General features: G+C 41.7%; 1 protein-coding gene across 6 annotated transcripts in view; it reads right to left on the bottom strand.

Annotated features, from left to right (window-relative positions):
* The window catches only part of shld2 (shieldin complex subunit 2), an 83,869-nt gene that overhangs the window by 26,316 nt on the left and 41,109 nt on the right, over positions 1-16,444 (bottom strand). For 5 of the 6 annotated variants that reach the window (XM_073025213.1, XM_073025218.1, XM_073025217.1 and 2 more), the window contains exon 2: positions 9,591-9,751. The exons of the other annotated variant lie outside the window; for it this stretch is intronic. The gene's annotated coding sequence lies outside the window, so the exon portion shown is untranslated. The remainder of the gene's footprint in view (positions 1-9,590; positions 9,752-16,444) is intronic. 6 annotated transcript variants of the gene reach the window in all.

Here is a 16,444-nt window from a genome sequence, read left to right as displayed (position 1 = left end):
ACACCAATGGACTGCAATATTTGCTACATCATTCTTTTACCTTCATCTTACTTATCTAAGTTTTCCACCATGCCTTATGGTAACACTTTTAAAGCTATTCTCTGATAAAAAGATTGAGCTTATTTGATACTTCAGCCAATTACTCTGCAGTTTCCTGGACTTTAACACCCCTCTCCTCCCCCACAGTCCATTCGAAGCATAAATCTTAGCACATGCCCAAATAGTTACACACAGACTAATAGACTGCCAGAGTAGACAGGAAAGAGGAGAACAGATCCAAGACAATGTCACCTTTGTCCAAGGAGTCAAGAGACTGGGGGAAAATTATCCATAAGGATCCATGAGATCAACTGGCTGTGAAGCGGCATGACCAACTCTCCCTGGTCTACATCCATGAAGATTGAGAAGGGCACAAATTCGACTGGGATTAGTGAAAGTCATGGCACAAGCAAACACACGACATGTAAGAAAATTTCTAGAAGCATGGCTCTCTGTGAACAGTTCAGTAAACAGACATGTAGCCCTCATTCCTATTTATGAGCCAATGCAGCAGAATTCCAGGCCACAACGCACGAAGTTTGCCATGCAAGCTATCAGCAGCGAGACCCCCTCCCTATATCACAATTGAGTTTCCATAATGGTGACCAATCAGCTGATTAATAAGTATATAAAGGCCAAGCATTTGGAGGACACACCACAATTAACTTTGCACTGATGATGTCTTCGTGTATGGGGATGAAACATTTGCAAGTAAGTTCCCAAGATCAGAGAACAACTCAACCCAACTATCAACAACCTGAGTTACACATTTTCCAAACAAGTTGTATTTGCTAACGATTACCTGTTGTTAAATATAAAATTATATACATACTAAATGTACAGGAGTGAGATAGATCAGCTGACACTCAACATCAGGAATTGATTGTGAACTTCGGGACGAGGAAGTCAGGAGAATGCACACAAGTCCTCTTTGAGGGAAAGGGTGAACAACTTCATATTCCTGGGCATCAACATTTCAGAGCACCTGTCCTGGCTACAGTTTATTAGGAGTTTAAGGATATTTGGTATGTCACCAAAGACTCTAGCAAATTTCTACAGATCATTCCGATTGAGAGCATTCTGACTGGTTGTATCACAGCCTGGTGTGGAGGATCCAACGTGCAGGATTGAAAGAAGCTGCAGAGCACTGTAGACTCCACCGGCTCTATCATGGGCAGAATCCTCCCCCACCATCAAAAACATCTTCAAAAGGCACCACACACAAAATGCTGGTCAGCAGGTCTATGGAAATGAATAAGCAGTCAACATTTTGGGCTGAGTCCCTTCTTCAGGAATAGAAAGGAAGGGGAAAGACACAATAAAAGGTGGGGGAGGGGGAAGGAGGGTAACTAGAAGGTGATAGATGAAGCCAGGTGGGTGGGAAAGATAAAGGGATGGAGAAAAAAGAATCTGATAGGAGAGAAGAGTAGACCATGGGAGAAAGCGAAGAAGGTAGGGCACCAGGGAGGTGATAGTGTTTAAGAAGGCAGCTTCCATCATTAAGGGCCTTCACTATCTATGATATGCCCTTTTCTCAGTACTACCATTGGAAATGAGAATCAGAATCAGAATTAATTTTCATTTATTTGAAATTTGTTGTTTTGGATCAGCACATTGCAATACACAATTTTTTAAAAAACTATAAATTACAATTATGTATTAGCAAAAAATGAAAAAAAAAGAGGTAGTGTACACAGGTTTATTGTCCAATCAGAAATCTGATGATGGAGGGGAAGATGCTGTTCCTATAACATTGAGTGTGTATCTTCAGGCTTCTGTATTTTCTTCTTGATGGTAGCAATTAGGAGAGGGCGTGTCCTGGGTGATGGAGGCCGTTAATGATGGATGTTGCCTTTTTGAGGCATTACTGTTTGAAAATGTACTTGATGCTGGGAAGCTCGAGCCCATGATGGAGCTGGATGAGCTTGCAGCTCTTTCTGATTTTGTGCAGTGACACACGACCACTTAGAATGCTCTCCAATGGTACATTTGTAGAAATTTGAGAGAGTTTTATGTAACATACCAAGTTTCTGCATACTCCTAAATGAAATATAGCTGTGCCTTCTTTGTAATTGTATGAATACATTGGATGGTCAGGAGATGTTGACACCCAGGAACTTGAAACTGCTCAGCCTTTCCACTGCTGATCTCTTGATGAGAACAGCTGTGTGTTCCCTCATCTTCCCCTTCCTAAAGTCCACAATTAATTCCTTGGTCTTACTGATGCTGAGTGCAAAGTTATTGTTTTGACGCCACTCAAGCAGCTGAACTATCTCACTCCTGTACACCTCCTTGTCACCTTCTAAATTCTGCCAACAATAGTTCTAACATCAGCAAATTCATAGATGCCATTTGAGCTGTGCCTAGCGACACAGTCGTGGGTGCTGAGAGTGTAGAGCAGTGGGCTAAGCACATATCCTTGAATGGTGCCACTGTTGTCAGTGAGAAGATGTTATTTCAATTCGGACCTGATTATGGTCTCCTGATGAGGAAATGAAGGTTCCTGTTGCAGAGGGAGATACAGAGGTGCAGGATTTCGAGCTTGTTGATTAGTACTGAGGGTATGATAGTGTTGAATGCTAAGCTGTAATCAATAAACAACAGCCTGACACAGATATTGTTATTGTCCAGGTGATCCAAGGCTGAGTGGAGAGCCAATAAGCTTGCATCCACTGTAGACCCGTTGTGCTTATGGGCAAATTGCAGTGGGTCCAGGTCCTTGCTTACGCAGGAATCGATTCTGGGCATGGCCACCCTCTCAAAGCATTTCATCACATTAGCTGTGTGTGCAACTGGGCGATAGTCATTGAGGCAGTTCATCCTGCTCTTGTAGGATTATCACCTTTTTCAAGCAGATAGGCATCCCCAACTGGATGTGGAAACCATAGAAATGGTGCAGAGGAGATTTACAAGGATGTTGCCTGGATTGAGGAGCATGCCTTATGAGAACAGGTTGAGTGAATGCAGCCATTTTTCCTTGGAGTGACGGAGGATGAGAAGTGACCTGATAGAGGTGTATAAGATGATGAGAGGCATCGATCATGTGGATAGTCAGAGGCTTTTTCCCCAGGGCTGAAATGGCTAGCACGAGAGGGCACAGTTTTAAGGTGCTTGGAAGTAGGTACAGAGGAGATGTCAGGGATAAGTTTTTTTTTTAGAAAACGCAGAGAGTGGTGAGTGCGTGGAATTGGCTGCCGGCGACGGTGGTGGAGGTGGATACGATAGGTCTTTTAAGAGACTCCCGGACAGGTACATGGAGCTCAGAGAAATAGAGGGCTATGGGTAATCCTAGGTAATTTCTCAGGTAAGAACATGTTCGGCACAGCTTTGAGGGCCGAAGGGCTTGTATTGTGTTGTAGGTTTTCTATGTTTCTAACTGCAGCAGTGAAAGACTGACACCAACAGGGTCTGACACCTTGTAATCATTCAATCTCTTGAAAGATGTTCTGACATCGGCCTTCAAGACAGAAATCACAGGGTCATCGATGTTGTAGGGATTCTCACAGGTGTAGTTTTATTCTCCTTTTCAAAGTAAGTATTAAAGGCATTTAACTCATCTAGGAGTGAAGCATTACAGGCTCTCAGGTGATGTTAGACTTCACATAACCCTGCTACAGCTGATGTGCATCTGTTTCCATCCTTAACTTCAATCTTGTTTTTTGCTCTTAAAATAGCCCTTGCAGGCCGTACGGTACCTGGACTTCTTGTATTGTTCTGGGTCACCAGTCTTGAATGCCATAGATCTAGCCCTCAGCAGACTACATATCCCCTGGTCCATTTATTGATGGTTTTTGGTTTGGGTATGTCCAGTATGTGCTTGAAGGCACATACTCATCTTCATAGGTCTTGATGAAGTTGGTAACAGCTGTGGTGTATTCATTCAGATCTGAACTTGAATTCCTGAATATTGTCCATTCCAGTGACGCTAAGCATCCTATAAGCCAGGGGTGTCAAACTCATTTTAGGTCACGGGCCAGATTGAGCAAAATGCAGCTTCATGCGGGCCGGATCAGTCGGACGCGTGCGAACGCAGCTTTCGTTGCCTCTGTTTTTTCAGCCTGCTCTCATGTGTCTCAGTCTCTGATATAACTACAAAGTGTTCCACTTTACAAATTCCGTTTCTTATGAAGAAGACTGTCGAATAAACACTAAAAACCCTGAAAACCTGGTACCTGAATAAACTCAGCATTGGCCATATCATACGCCATAGGCGCTTCGATTACTGGGGCCAGCTTTAATAGTAATTAGATATTATCTCGCGGGCCAAAGACAATTCCACCGCGGGCCAGATTTGGCCCGCGGGCCTTGGGTTTGACATATATGCTATAAGCACTCCTCCACACCCTTGATAATATCTTCTTGGTCCTCACCGCTGGTGCTGTGGTCTTTAGTCTCTGCCGATGTGCTGGGAGTAGAAGTACAGCCAGGTGATGGGACTTTCCAAAGTGTGGGCATGGGATGGTATGGCAAGCATTCTTGATGGTGGTTAACAGTGGTCAATTTGTTGGCTCCTCTAGTTTGACTGGTGATATGTTATTGGTAGATATTCACAGATTTCTTCAAGCTGGCCTGGTTGAAATCCTGAGCAACGACAGGGAAGGCATTAGGGTGTGCTGTTTTGTCGCTGCTCATCATGCTGCTCAGCTCCTCTGGTGCTTGCCTGACACTGGCCTGAGGTGGAATGTATACCACTACCAGGATGATGGTGGAAAACTCCCATGCAAGATAAAATGGACAACACTTGAGCACTAGATGTTCTGGAGCAGTTGAGAACAATCAATTTAAGAATTGCTTCTTCCCCTCAACCATCAGATTTCTGAATGGTCCATGAATCTATTAAGTCTACACTATTTATAAAAGATTATAAGATCTAGGAGTAGAATTAGGCCATTTGGCCCATGCAGACTGCAACACCATTTCATCATGTCTGATCCAATTTTCCTCTCAACCCCAATCTCCTGCCTTCTCCCTAAAACCCTTCATGCTCTGACCAATCAAGACTCTATCAATCTCTACCTTAAATATACATAAAGATTTGACTTCCACAGCTGCCTGTGGCAAAGAATTCCACAGATTCACACACTCTGGCGCGAAAGAAATTCCTCCTCATCTTCGTTCCAAAAGGATGCCCCTCTATTCCAAGGCTGTGTCCTCTGGTCTTAGACTCTCACATCACAGGAAACATCCTCTCCACGTCCACTCTATCAAAGCCTTTCACCATTTGGTAACCTCATTCTTCTGAATTCCAGCAAATACAAGTCTTGATATGACAAGCCATTTAATCCTGGAATCATTTTCATGAAACTCCTTTGAGCCCTCTCTAGTTTCAGCACATCCTTTCCAAGATCAGGGCCCAAAATTGCTGAGAATACTCCATGAGGCCTCACCAGTGCTTTATAAAGTCTCATAGAAGCATAGAAAATAGGTGCAGGAGTAGGGCCTTCGGCCCTTCGAGCCTGCACCGCCATTCAGTATGATCATGGCTGATCATCCAACTCAGAACCCTGTACCTGCTTTCTCTCCATACCCCCGATCCCTTTAGCCACAAAGGCCATATCTAACTTCCTCTTAAATATAGCCAATGAACTGGCCTCAACTGTTTCCTGTGGCAGAGAATTCCACAGATTCACCACTCTCTGTGTGAAGAAGTTTTTCCTCATCTCGGCCCTAAAAGGCTTCCCCTTCATCCTTAAACGGCGACCCCTCGTTCTGGACTCCCCCAACATCGGAAACAATCTTCCTGCATCTAGCCTGTCCAATCCCTTTAGAGTTTCATATGTTTCAATAAGATCCTCCCTCAATCTTCTAAATTCCAGCGAGTATAAGCCCAGTCGACCCAGTCTTTCTTCATATGAAAGTCCTGCCATCCCAGGAATCAATCTGGTGAACCTTCTTTGTACTCCCTCTACGGCAAGAATGTCTTTCCTCAGATTAGGGGACCAAAACTGCACACAATACTCCAGCTGTGGTCTCATCAAGGCCTTGTACAACTGCAGTAGAACCTCCCTGCTCCTGTACTTGAACCCTTCAACATCATATCCTTCCTTTTATATTCTAGTCCTCTTGAAATGAATTCTAACATTGCATTTGCTTTCCTCACCACAGACTCAACCTGCAAATTAACCTTTAGAAAATCCTGCACAAGGACTCCCAAGTCCCTTTGCACCCCAGATTTTTGTATTTTCTCTCCATTTAGAAAATAGTCAACTCTTTCATTTCTTCCACCAAAGCAAATGACCATACACTTCTTGATTCTGTATCCTATCTGCCATTTCTTTGCCCATTCTACTAATCTAAGTCCTTCTGTAGCCTCTGTACTTCCTAAAATTGCTCCCCTCTTCCTATCTTCATATCACCTGCAAACTTTGCAACAAAGCCATCAATTCCATCATCCAAATCATTGACGTATAATGTAAAAAGAATTGGTCCCAACACAGACCCCTGTGGAATTCAACTGGTCACTGGAAGCCAACCAGAAAAGGCTCCCTTTGTTCCCACTCTTGGCCTCCTGCCAATTACTGCTTTATCCACGGGCTCATTGTTTGTAAAGCAGCCTTATGTGTGGCACCTTGTCAAAGGCTTTCTGAAAATCCAAATGCATATCAACCAATTCTCCTTTGTCTATTCTGCTTGTTATTTCTTCAAAGAATTCCAACAGATTCGTTAGGCAAGATTTTCCCATGGAAACCTTGTTGACTATGGCCTGTTTTATCATGTGCCTTCAAGTACTCTGAGACTTCATCACTAATAATCGGCTCCAACATCTTCCCAACTACACGGTCAGATGAACAGGCCTATAGTTTCATTTCTTCTGCCTCTCTTCCTTCTTGAAGAGTGGAATGACATTTGCAATTTTCCAGTTTTCCAGACCAGTGGTCCTTAGTGAATTTAGTGATCCTTGAAAAATCATTACTAATGCCTCAACAATCTCTTCAGCCACCTCTTTCAGGACTCTGGGGTGTGCACCATCTTGTCCAGGTGACTTATCTATCTTCAGATCTTTCAGTTTCCCTAAAACCATCTCTCTAGTTATGGTAACTTCACACACTTCAAACTAAGATCACAAGATATTGGAGCAGAATCAGGCCATTTGGCCCATCAAGTCTTCTCCACCATTTCATCATGGCTGATCCAATTTTCCTCTCCCTAAACAGAAACATGTGCAGTGGCAAGAGTGGTATTCTTTCCTTCAGGATCTTATTACTTGAAAATTCCAATAACCTACACAATTCCACTATCTTCAGCCTAAAAGAAAGTGGTCTGCATCTTATGTGAAACATCAATTAAAGCAATTGCTATTTTTGCAAACCCGAAGGTCATTGACTCTGCTGGATACAATGAAGTTGGATTCATTCTGGTCAAGGCAATGTTTGCTCCCAATCCAGATCTCCCTATACCAAGGCTTGAACTCAGTGCTGCTGTTCTAGCAGTGGAGCTGGCAGAGGTAAATAACTGAACAGTTGGACACTCAACTAGTTTGTATCAAGTTCTTAACTGACAGCAAGATTCTGTTCCATTATATATTTAATGAAAGAAAGGGATTCTATGTTTATAAGACCATAGGATATAGAAGCAGAATTAGACCATTTGCCCACCATGGCTGATCCAATTTTTCCTCTAGCCCCAATCTCCTGCCTTCTCCCCGTATCCCCTCATGCCCTGACCAATCAAGAAAATAAATAAGTAATCCAAAAAGACACCAAAAAGTGAGGTAGTGTACATGGGTTCTTGAACCCTTCAGAATCTGATGGTAGAGGGGAAGCTGTTCCTAAAATGCTGAGTGTGCATCTTCAGGGTTCTGTACCTCCTTCCTGCTGGTAGCAATGAGAAGAGGGCATGTTCTGGATGTGAGGGATTCATATGTAATTTTTATTGAAATAAAGCAACATTACATATGGAAGCTTGCCAGCATTGTTCTGTCATCAATGAATTTCTATGTTTCTGCTTAAGAGCTTTTAAAGCAGCATCAGGAAGGTGCTAGCACTCGGGATAAAAAAAAGTTGATGAGTTTCTAGGAACTTATTTTGGTAGGACTAATCAAAATAGGACATACATGGTAAATGGTAAGGCATTTGAGGAATGCAGTAGAACAGAGTGATCTAGGAGTAATGGTGCATAGTTCCCTGAAGGTGGAATCTCATGTGGATAGGGTCGTGAAGAAAGCTTTTGGCATGTTGGCCTTTATAAATCAGAGCATTGAGTATAGGAGTTGGGATGTAATATTAAAATTGTACAAGGCATTGGTAAGGCCAAATTTGGAGTATTGTGTACAGTTCTGTTCACAGAATTATAGGAAAGATGTCAACAAAATAGAGAGAGTACAGAGGAGATTTACTAGAATGTTACCTGGGTTTCAGCACCTAAGTTACAGAGAAAGGTTGAACAAGTTAGGTCTTTATTCTTTGTAGCGTAGAAGGTTGAGGGGGGACTTGATAGAGGTATTTAAAATTATGAGGGGGATAGATAGAGTTGACGTGGATAGGCTTTTTCCATTGAGAGTAGGGGAAGATTCAAACAAGAGGACATGAATTAAGAGTTAAGGGGCAAAAGTTTAAGGGTAACACGAGGGGGAACTTCTTTACTCAGAGAGTGGTAGCTGTGTGGAACGAGCTTCCAGTAGAAGTGGTAGAGGCAGGTTTGACTTCGTCATTAAAAAAAATTCGATACGTATATGGATAGGAAAGGAATGCAGGGTTATGGGCTGAGTGCAGGTAGGTGGGACTAGGTGAGAGTAAGTGTTCGGCATGGACTAGAAGGGCCGAGAGGGCCTGTTTCCGTGCTGTAATTGTTATGTGGTTATATGGTTTTTGGGTCTCTTACGTTTCAGCAGTTCCAGAGTTGGTCAGTGGATTGTGATATGAAACTGACTGATAGAGGACCAAGGCCAGCAAATTTGTCACAGGCCAAAATAGAATCACTAACAAGCCCAACTACATCTCTGACTGGCACCTGCCAGTGAACATCTTCCATCAATATCATAGGGCAGCCATGTGGAATGCTAAAACCACTCAGTTTTCATTTCCCTAACATACTGAGGATGGGAAATAACTGTTGGCCGTGGGATGACATCCAATTCTCAAAAAAAAATTAAATAACTCACAATGAATAGCAATTAATTTGCTTCTGGATGGATCAGCTAGCTCAGTACAGATAAGGCAATACATTTACTTCAGAATTATTTTTACCTTAAACATAAAATAGTTATCCTCCAAGTCAATAGTGGAGCTTCCACATCATACAAAACAAATTTTATCTTATAAATCAACTGATTGCTTTTACGTTTTTGATAACACCTCAATTAATAAGTATGTCAGTGTGCTTACCCTAACAGTTTGTGATTATAAACATTATCACATTATATTTACTCATTTTGACACAGGAGAATACTCAGTGCCTTGGGTTTATAGTGGCTCCCAGCAAAGCAATCCTGTTGGGCTCTTACCCTCTTTTATTTCCAAGCAACTTAATATTCTCTCACTTGTCCATGAAGTCCCTTATTATTATTCTTTTATCTACACTAACAAATAATTTAAAGTTGTAAATTTACTTACCAGCACATTTTTGGGATGGGGGAGGAAGTCTTCACAGTGAGGAGAGAGGACATGCACACACACAACATCCAAAGTCAGCATTGAACCCAGGTTCTTGTACCACATACTTTATGGAGTAGCTTTATTGACACTCTCCAAAGATTCCAATATGAATGCGAGACCTATGTGTGAGGGAAAATTAGTGAGTTTGTAAAACTTCTTCCAAGTGTACCAGCTCAATGAAAACTCATCCAAGCTCCTAACTTTCAAGAGCAAGCTAAGGCCAAGTACATAAAAAGGTTTATTTTTCATGAAAGGTCTTTACTGCCTGTCCTTACTGGACATTCATGTACCTACTCCCTAGCAGGGGTTCCCACCTTTTTTTATGCTTTGTACCAATATTATTAAGCAAGGGTTCCATGGACCCCAGGCTGGGAACTCCTGCTTCACAGTTTCACTGATGACAAAGCAGCAGTACTCTTGATGCAACACACACAAATTGCTGGTGCAACAGAGCAGGCCAGGCAGCATCTGCTGTATTCCACCAGCATTTTGTGTGTGTTGTTTGAATTTCCAGCATCTGCAGATTTCCTCATGTGTAATCTTGATGCATTCCCATTCCTATCTTGGAAACAATGAGACTGATTAACTGTATTGCTAACTTTGCAGTCTAAGCTGATATCAGTTAGCTCAGCACGGATAAGAAATCACAGGCTGCATAAATCAATACAATGTCCCAGATTTACTGCTGAGCCCCAGACTCTAAAATTTGACCCTTTGTTAAATGAAGTTGCTTTTGACTGCGCTGAATAATTTGTTTCTGGTTAAATCTCCTTGGTGCATAATCTAATCCCACTTCTGCTCCTCATTCGTGATAGAAAGCATTATAAAAGTAATTTGTTCTGGCACTGTATTAAGCACAAAGACTAGAAACTGGACAGCTGGATTTGTTACCAGGTCTATCAGCAACACCTGGCCTGAGTTTGATAATGTTGCATAGATTACTCTCTCAAGCCTAAGGGAAGAAGATTGTTTACTGATTAAAAGAGAAAAACTCATTTAACAAAAAACACTGTTTATAAATGCTTAGACAGAGAATGTATTTGACCGGCTTAAGATACCATTCAAACATTTAATTGAAAGCATGTTTTATATATATGGGGTCACAGGAGACTGCAGATGCTGAAATCTAGAGCCACAGACAATCTGCTGAAGAAGCTCAGATTGGGGGGGGGGGGGGAATGGGGGAAAGGAATGGTTGATGTCTTGGGTTGAAAACCTGCATTAGGATTAAGAGTGGAGAAGGGAGATGAAGGGAGAAAAGGAGATGGGGAGTGACGAGATAGGAGCCGGAGGATATTCCTAGAGTCCTTCCCCCTAGTCCGCCAATCACGTCTGGCTTCTGTCCCACCATCAACCCTCCACCCCCACCAATAATATATTGATCATTTCCCATCTCCACTCTCAGTCCCGATGCAGGGTTTCAACCTGAAATGTCAACATTTCCAATCCATATAACCATATAACAATTACAGCACGGATACAGGCCATCTCGGTCCTTCTAGTCCATGCTGAATGCTTACTCTCACCTAGTCCCACCTACCTGCACTCAGCCCATAACCCTGCATTCCTTTCCTATCCATATACCTATCCAATTTTACTTCAAATGACAATACCAAACCTGCCTCTACCACTTCTACTGGAAGCTCATTCCACACAGCTACCACTCTCTGAGTAAAGAAATTCCCCGTGTTACCCCTAAACTTTTGCCCCCTAACTCTCAACTCATGTCCTCTTGTTTGAATCTCCCCTACTCTCAATGGAAAAAGCCTATCCACGTCAACTCTATCTATACCCCTCATAATTTTAAATACCTCTATCAAGACCCCCTCAACCTTCTACGCTCCAAAGAATAAACACCTAACTTATTCATCCACTCCCACAGATGCTGCTCAACCCACTGAGTGCCTCTAGCAGATTGCCTTATGTGTGGGGCATTTCAATAAACATTAATAAAGCAAATCTAGCATTACACTTTCACAATTGCCTCAAATGAAGAAGTTCTACATATTGATTTATTGACAAATAAGTGAAGATTTCACATGGTGCTGACTGAAAGAAAAGGAAGAATTTACAGTTTATCAGTTTACTTTTGCAAACAGATTCTGATTTTAGCCAAACATTCATTCCAAATCTAGTTAATTATGTAAAGACAAAATAGCTTTTATGATGAATTATACAAAACTTCATTATGTTAACAACTTTTTAGGTAAGTTCTACTTTGGAGCATGATACATGGAGTTTTATTTTTCTTCTCATGAGCTTGTTCTAAACGTTATAATAAAGGCAGCATCTGGATTAAGTTTACAAGAAAATCCTGAGTTTGGTTCCAGTCTGGCTAATATCAAACTCTGTTTTCTCAGGATCACAGATGATTTGCTTCTACCCTGGTTTTTTGGTTTCTGAGGTGACTGGAATGAGGCCGTGTATATACTGGAACTCTCCCACAGATGGGGTAAGTATCTGATGTGTGGAAAGTTTCTGAGGTGTTTCACTTCTACTGCTGGTTACCCTGGGCTTCATGTGTGTTGATGCATAGATGAGGTTGTTAACGCCAATTTGAGTACTTCCTCTCTACTTTCAGCAGGCACAGATCAGAGACTGGTATTTATTTTTTATGTATCATAACTTATAGCAATTTTTCATATCTTGCACTGTACTGCTGCCACAAAACAACATATTTCATGGCATACTTTATGTCAGTGGTAATAAACCTGATTCTAACTGATGTACATTTTCTCTGTCCACCTGCTAATCTCCTCCTGTGACAGAACTCAGGACATTCTGTCCGTTTTGGGAGACTGGTGACTTTATCGAATAATGGACGTTGTAATGAACCTAAGGAAATAAAATCAAATGTCAGTTCCCCACTCTGAATCACTTTCAATCTCTGCCACTTGTAAGTCCATCCATAGGGCTATCAGGTAAGAATGAGGCACATTGACATGTATTGGGAATTCTCATGATGCAACGTAGGATTGAAGATTATGTTGGTTTTGCACATCAACTTTAGGAGGGGGACTTGCTTGCATTCATTTTTTTGTGGGTTTCAAGGTAGCCAATAAGACCAATGTGGGAATCATAGACTCTTCCACAGATAGTGCTGGAGGTGCTTCATAGGTCAGGTGGGTGGGTAGTCTATGAGATGGTGCATTCCTCCTGTTATTTAAGATTCCTTTGTCATGCTGACTGCTCCTTTTCATTTCGAGTCTGGGCTCCCAGGAGTCAGTGAGAATCTCACATTATTTAAACAAAGCATTGAGAACATACTTGAATCTTTTCTTTTCTCTTCCAGATAACCTCTTAGGTATGACAAAGCTCATAATGGAATGTCAGTTGCAGGAATCTAGTGTCAGGCAACTGAATGACATGGCCTATCCAAGTACTGTAGACAGTGCCTCAATATTAGGGATGCTGAACTAAGATAGGACACTGACGAAGGTTTACTTATCCTATGAGAAGATTTGGAGTATTTTGCAGAGTCAGCATTGGTGGAATACTACCAATTTCTTGGAGCATCTATTCTAGGCAGTCTCAGTTTGGGAAGAGTCACTTCATCACAAAAGATTGGCTAGGCCCACTGCAATTGCCTCTGAGAACTCATTGTGCTTACTTGCTTTTGTTTTACTGCATTTTCTCAGAAAGCACCAAGGAGAAAGATCCCCATGCGGCTGGCAACAGGAAATGTGTCAGGAGCATGAGCGAGTCAGTGAATCACTGCAGGACAGCGATCGAGTGCGTAGCTACAGGGACCTGGGAATGCAGAAGTCTGGAATGTGACTGAGACTGGAACATGACTGAGAAAGTGGGCAGATATGGAACTGGTAACAAGAGACCAGAGTGTGTCCATGGATGCCAACATCTAAAACATTCCTGTGCATTCTTGGCCCAATCCTGCCCTAACCATCAAAAACATATTCCATTAAAGCTTCCATTTGGTTACACCTATTTCTATCCTTCACTACCATGCTCAATAGGATAGAATTGTCTTTTTTATTCATCTTTCATGGTCTGGGTTTTACTGACAAGGTCAACATCTTTTGCCTCTCTTTAATTGTCTCTGAATTGAGTAGCTTGTTAGGTCATTTCAGCAGGTACCTGATAGACAACACAGTTAAATCTGAAATCAGACATAGGTCAGAATAGGAAAACATGCCACATTTCCTCCCTGAAGGAAAACATTATTTATGATGATCTAGCAGCTTTGTAGTCATCACTCCTAATATACACATCTTTAATTTTCCTTGTAATAAACCAATTTTAAACTTTAGGCTGCGGTTGTGGCACTTGAACGTGGTTACATAAGAACATAAGAAATAGGAGCAGGAGTAAGCGATCTGCCATTCAATAAGATGATGGACTCAATTCCAGCTGCCTGCCTTTTCCCCATAACCCATTATCTCCCCTACAATGCAAAAATCTATCCAACCTTGTCCTAATTGTTCACCTAGATCTCCGGATTACCATCATACCTACGAAAATCACAGAAGACCATTTATGTTCCTCACATTTCCTGCCATCTGGAGGAAACCAGCATACCCAGTGGAAAACCATGCAGTCTTGGGGAGAACATACAAATCCACACCAGAGGTCAGGATTGATTCACACTGCTGGGGCTGTGAGGCAGTAGCACTACTAGTTGCCCCATTCTGCCATCAGCAATCTTCCCTCTCTCCACCTCTTGGTCATTAAAAGATGTTCCATCCTGTGGGCTTGGTCTTCATCCAGGTTCCTTTGAAATGTGTTGAGAGGTTCTGCCTCCAGCAGCTTTCAAAAACTTGCTGGATTTGATTCATCAACAAGTCTCTTATCCTTACACTAATTAACAGAATGTTGTGCAAGGATCCAAGTCCTTCCCATCAGGTGCTTAGGCTTTGCACAATTTTATATACAGCAGTTAAACTCCTTTTATTCTTCCAAGAAGTACAATCCTATCTTCATCAGTATCTCATTATAACTATCATTGCCCAAGTTTGGTTAAGTCCTCTGTATTGTCTCTGAACTCATCCTCCTTCTATCATCTCATTTCTATACTTTGGTGGCCAGAAGCACTGCATAGTCCTTCAGTTGTGGCATAACTCATGTTTTACAGCAGAGAACATAGAATAGTGCAGCATAATGCATGCTCTTTGACACGCGATGTTGTGCTGAAACACTTTATTGTATATTCTCGTATATATTGTAAACCTATTCCATAATCAGTCTAAACCTTCCCTTCTACATCAAAGTTCAAAGTAAATTTAATTATCAAAGTACATTTATGTCACCATACACAACCCAGAGATTCATTTTCTGTTGGGCATAGTCAATAGGTCTGTAGAATAATAACAATAACAGAATCAGTGAAAGACTGCCCAACTAGGTTGGTCAACCTGAGTGCAGAAGACAACAAACTGAGATAATACAAAAATAAAAAAAAATTAATAAGTAAGCAATAAATATCAAGAACATGAGATGAAGAGTCCTTGAAAATGAGTCCATTGGTTATGGGAACATTTCAAGTGGGTAAGTGAAGTTGAGTGTAACCCTTCATTTTTCTTTTATGCATGTGCCTATCAAAGAATCTCTTCTATGTCCCTATTGTATCAGCCTCCACCACCAACCCCGGCAGTTCATTCTTGGCACTTAGCACTCTTGGTGTAAAATATCTGCTTCTGATGTCTTCCCTAAACCCTTAAGAGGATGACCTCTAGTATTAGACATTGCCACCTTTGGGAAAAAGGCACTGGGTATCCACTCTAGATATGCCTCTTATAATCTTCTACACCTCTACTAAGTGGCCTCTATTCCATCTTTGCTACAAACAGAAAAACGCTAGCTTGCTCAATCTTTCTGCACTGCTTAAGGAGGTGAAAAAGAACCCAAGAATAACAGCAAAAGACCTGCAGAAATCTCTAGAATTTGTTAAAGTCTCTGATCATTCGTCCACTATAAGAAAAACACTGAACAAGAACAGTGTTCATGGAAGGATACCATGGAGGAAACCACCGCTCTCCAAAAAAAATGCTGCACATCTCAAATTTGCAGAAGACCACCTGGATGTTCCACAACACTTCTGGAACAATATTCTGTGGACCGATAAGACTAAAGGTGAACTTTTTGGCAGAAATGCACACAGCTATGTCTGGAGGAAAAAAAGCACTGCACACGAACACCAAAACCTCATCCCCACTGTGAAGCATGGTGGAAGGAGCATCATGGTTTGGGGCTGCTTTGCTGCCTCAGGGCCTGGGCAGCTTGCAATCGTCGAGGGAACAATGAATTCAAAATTGTATCAAGACGTTTTACAGGAGAAAGTCAGGGTAGTTGTCCATCACCTGAAGCTTAATAGAAGTTGGATAATGCAACAAGACAATGATCCAAAACACAAGAGTAAATCAACAATAGTGAGATTTAAAAAGAAGAAAATTTGTGTTTTGAAATGGTCAAATCAGAGCCCAGATCTTAACTCAATCGAGATGCCGTGGGATGACCTGAAGAGGACGGCATCCCAGAAATATTGATGAACAGAATCAGTTTTATATGGAGGAATGGTCTAAAATTCCTCAAAGCCGATGCACAGGATTGATCAACAGTCACTGGAGAAGTTTGGTTGAAGTTATTGCTGTACAAGGGGGGTCTCGCCAGTTACTGAAAGCAAAGGTTCACATACTTTATCTAATAAATACATAAAATATTGGATCAATTTTCCACCATAACTAAATGAACAAGTACAGTCGGCCCTCCTTATCCATGGGTTCTGCATGCGCGGATTCAACCAACCACGGATCGGGAAAACCTGGAAGTTCTCTCTCCAGCACTTATTGTTTGAGCAT

This window comes from Hemitrygon akajei, chromosome 21 (assembly GCF_048418815.1).
Source record: "Hemitrygon akajei chromosome 21, sHemAka1.3, whole genome shotgun sequence".
NCBI classification, from domain to species: domain Eukaryota; kingdom Metazoa; phylum Chordata; class Chondrichthyes; order Myliobatiformes; family Dasyatidae; genus Hemitrygon; species Hemitrygon akajei.
This window is presented reverse-complemented; position numbering and strand designations above follow the sequence as displayed.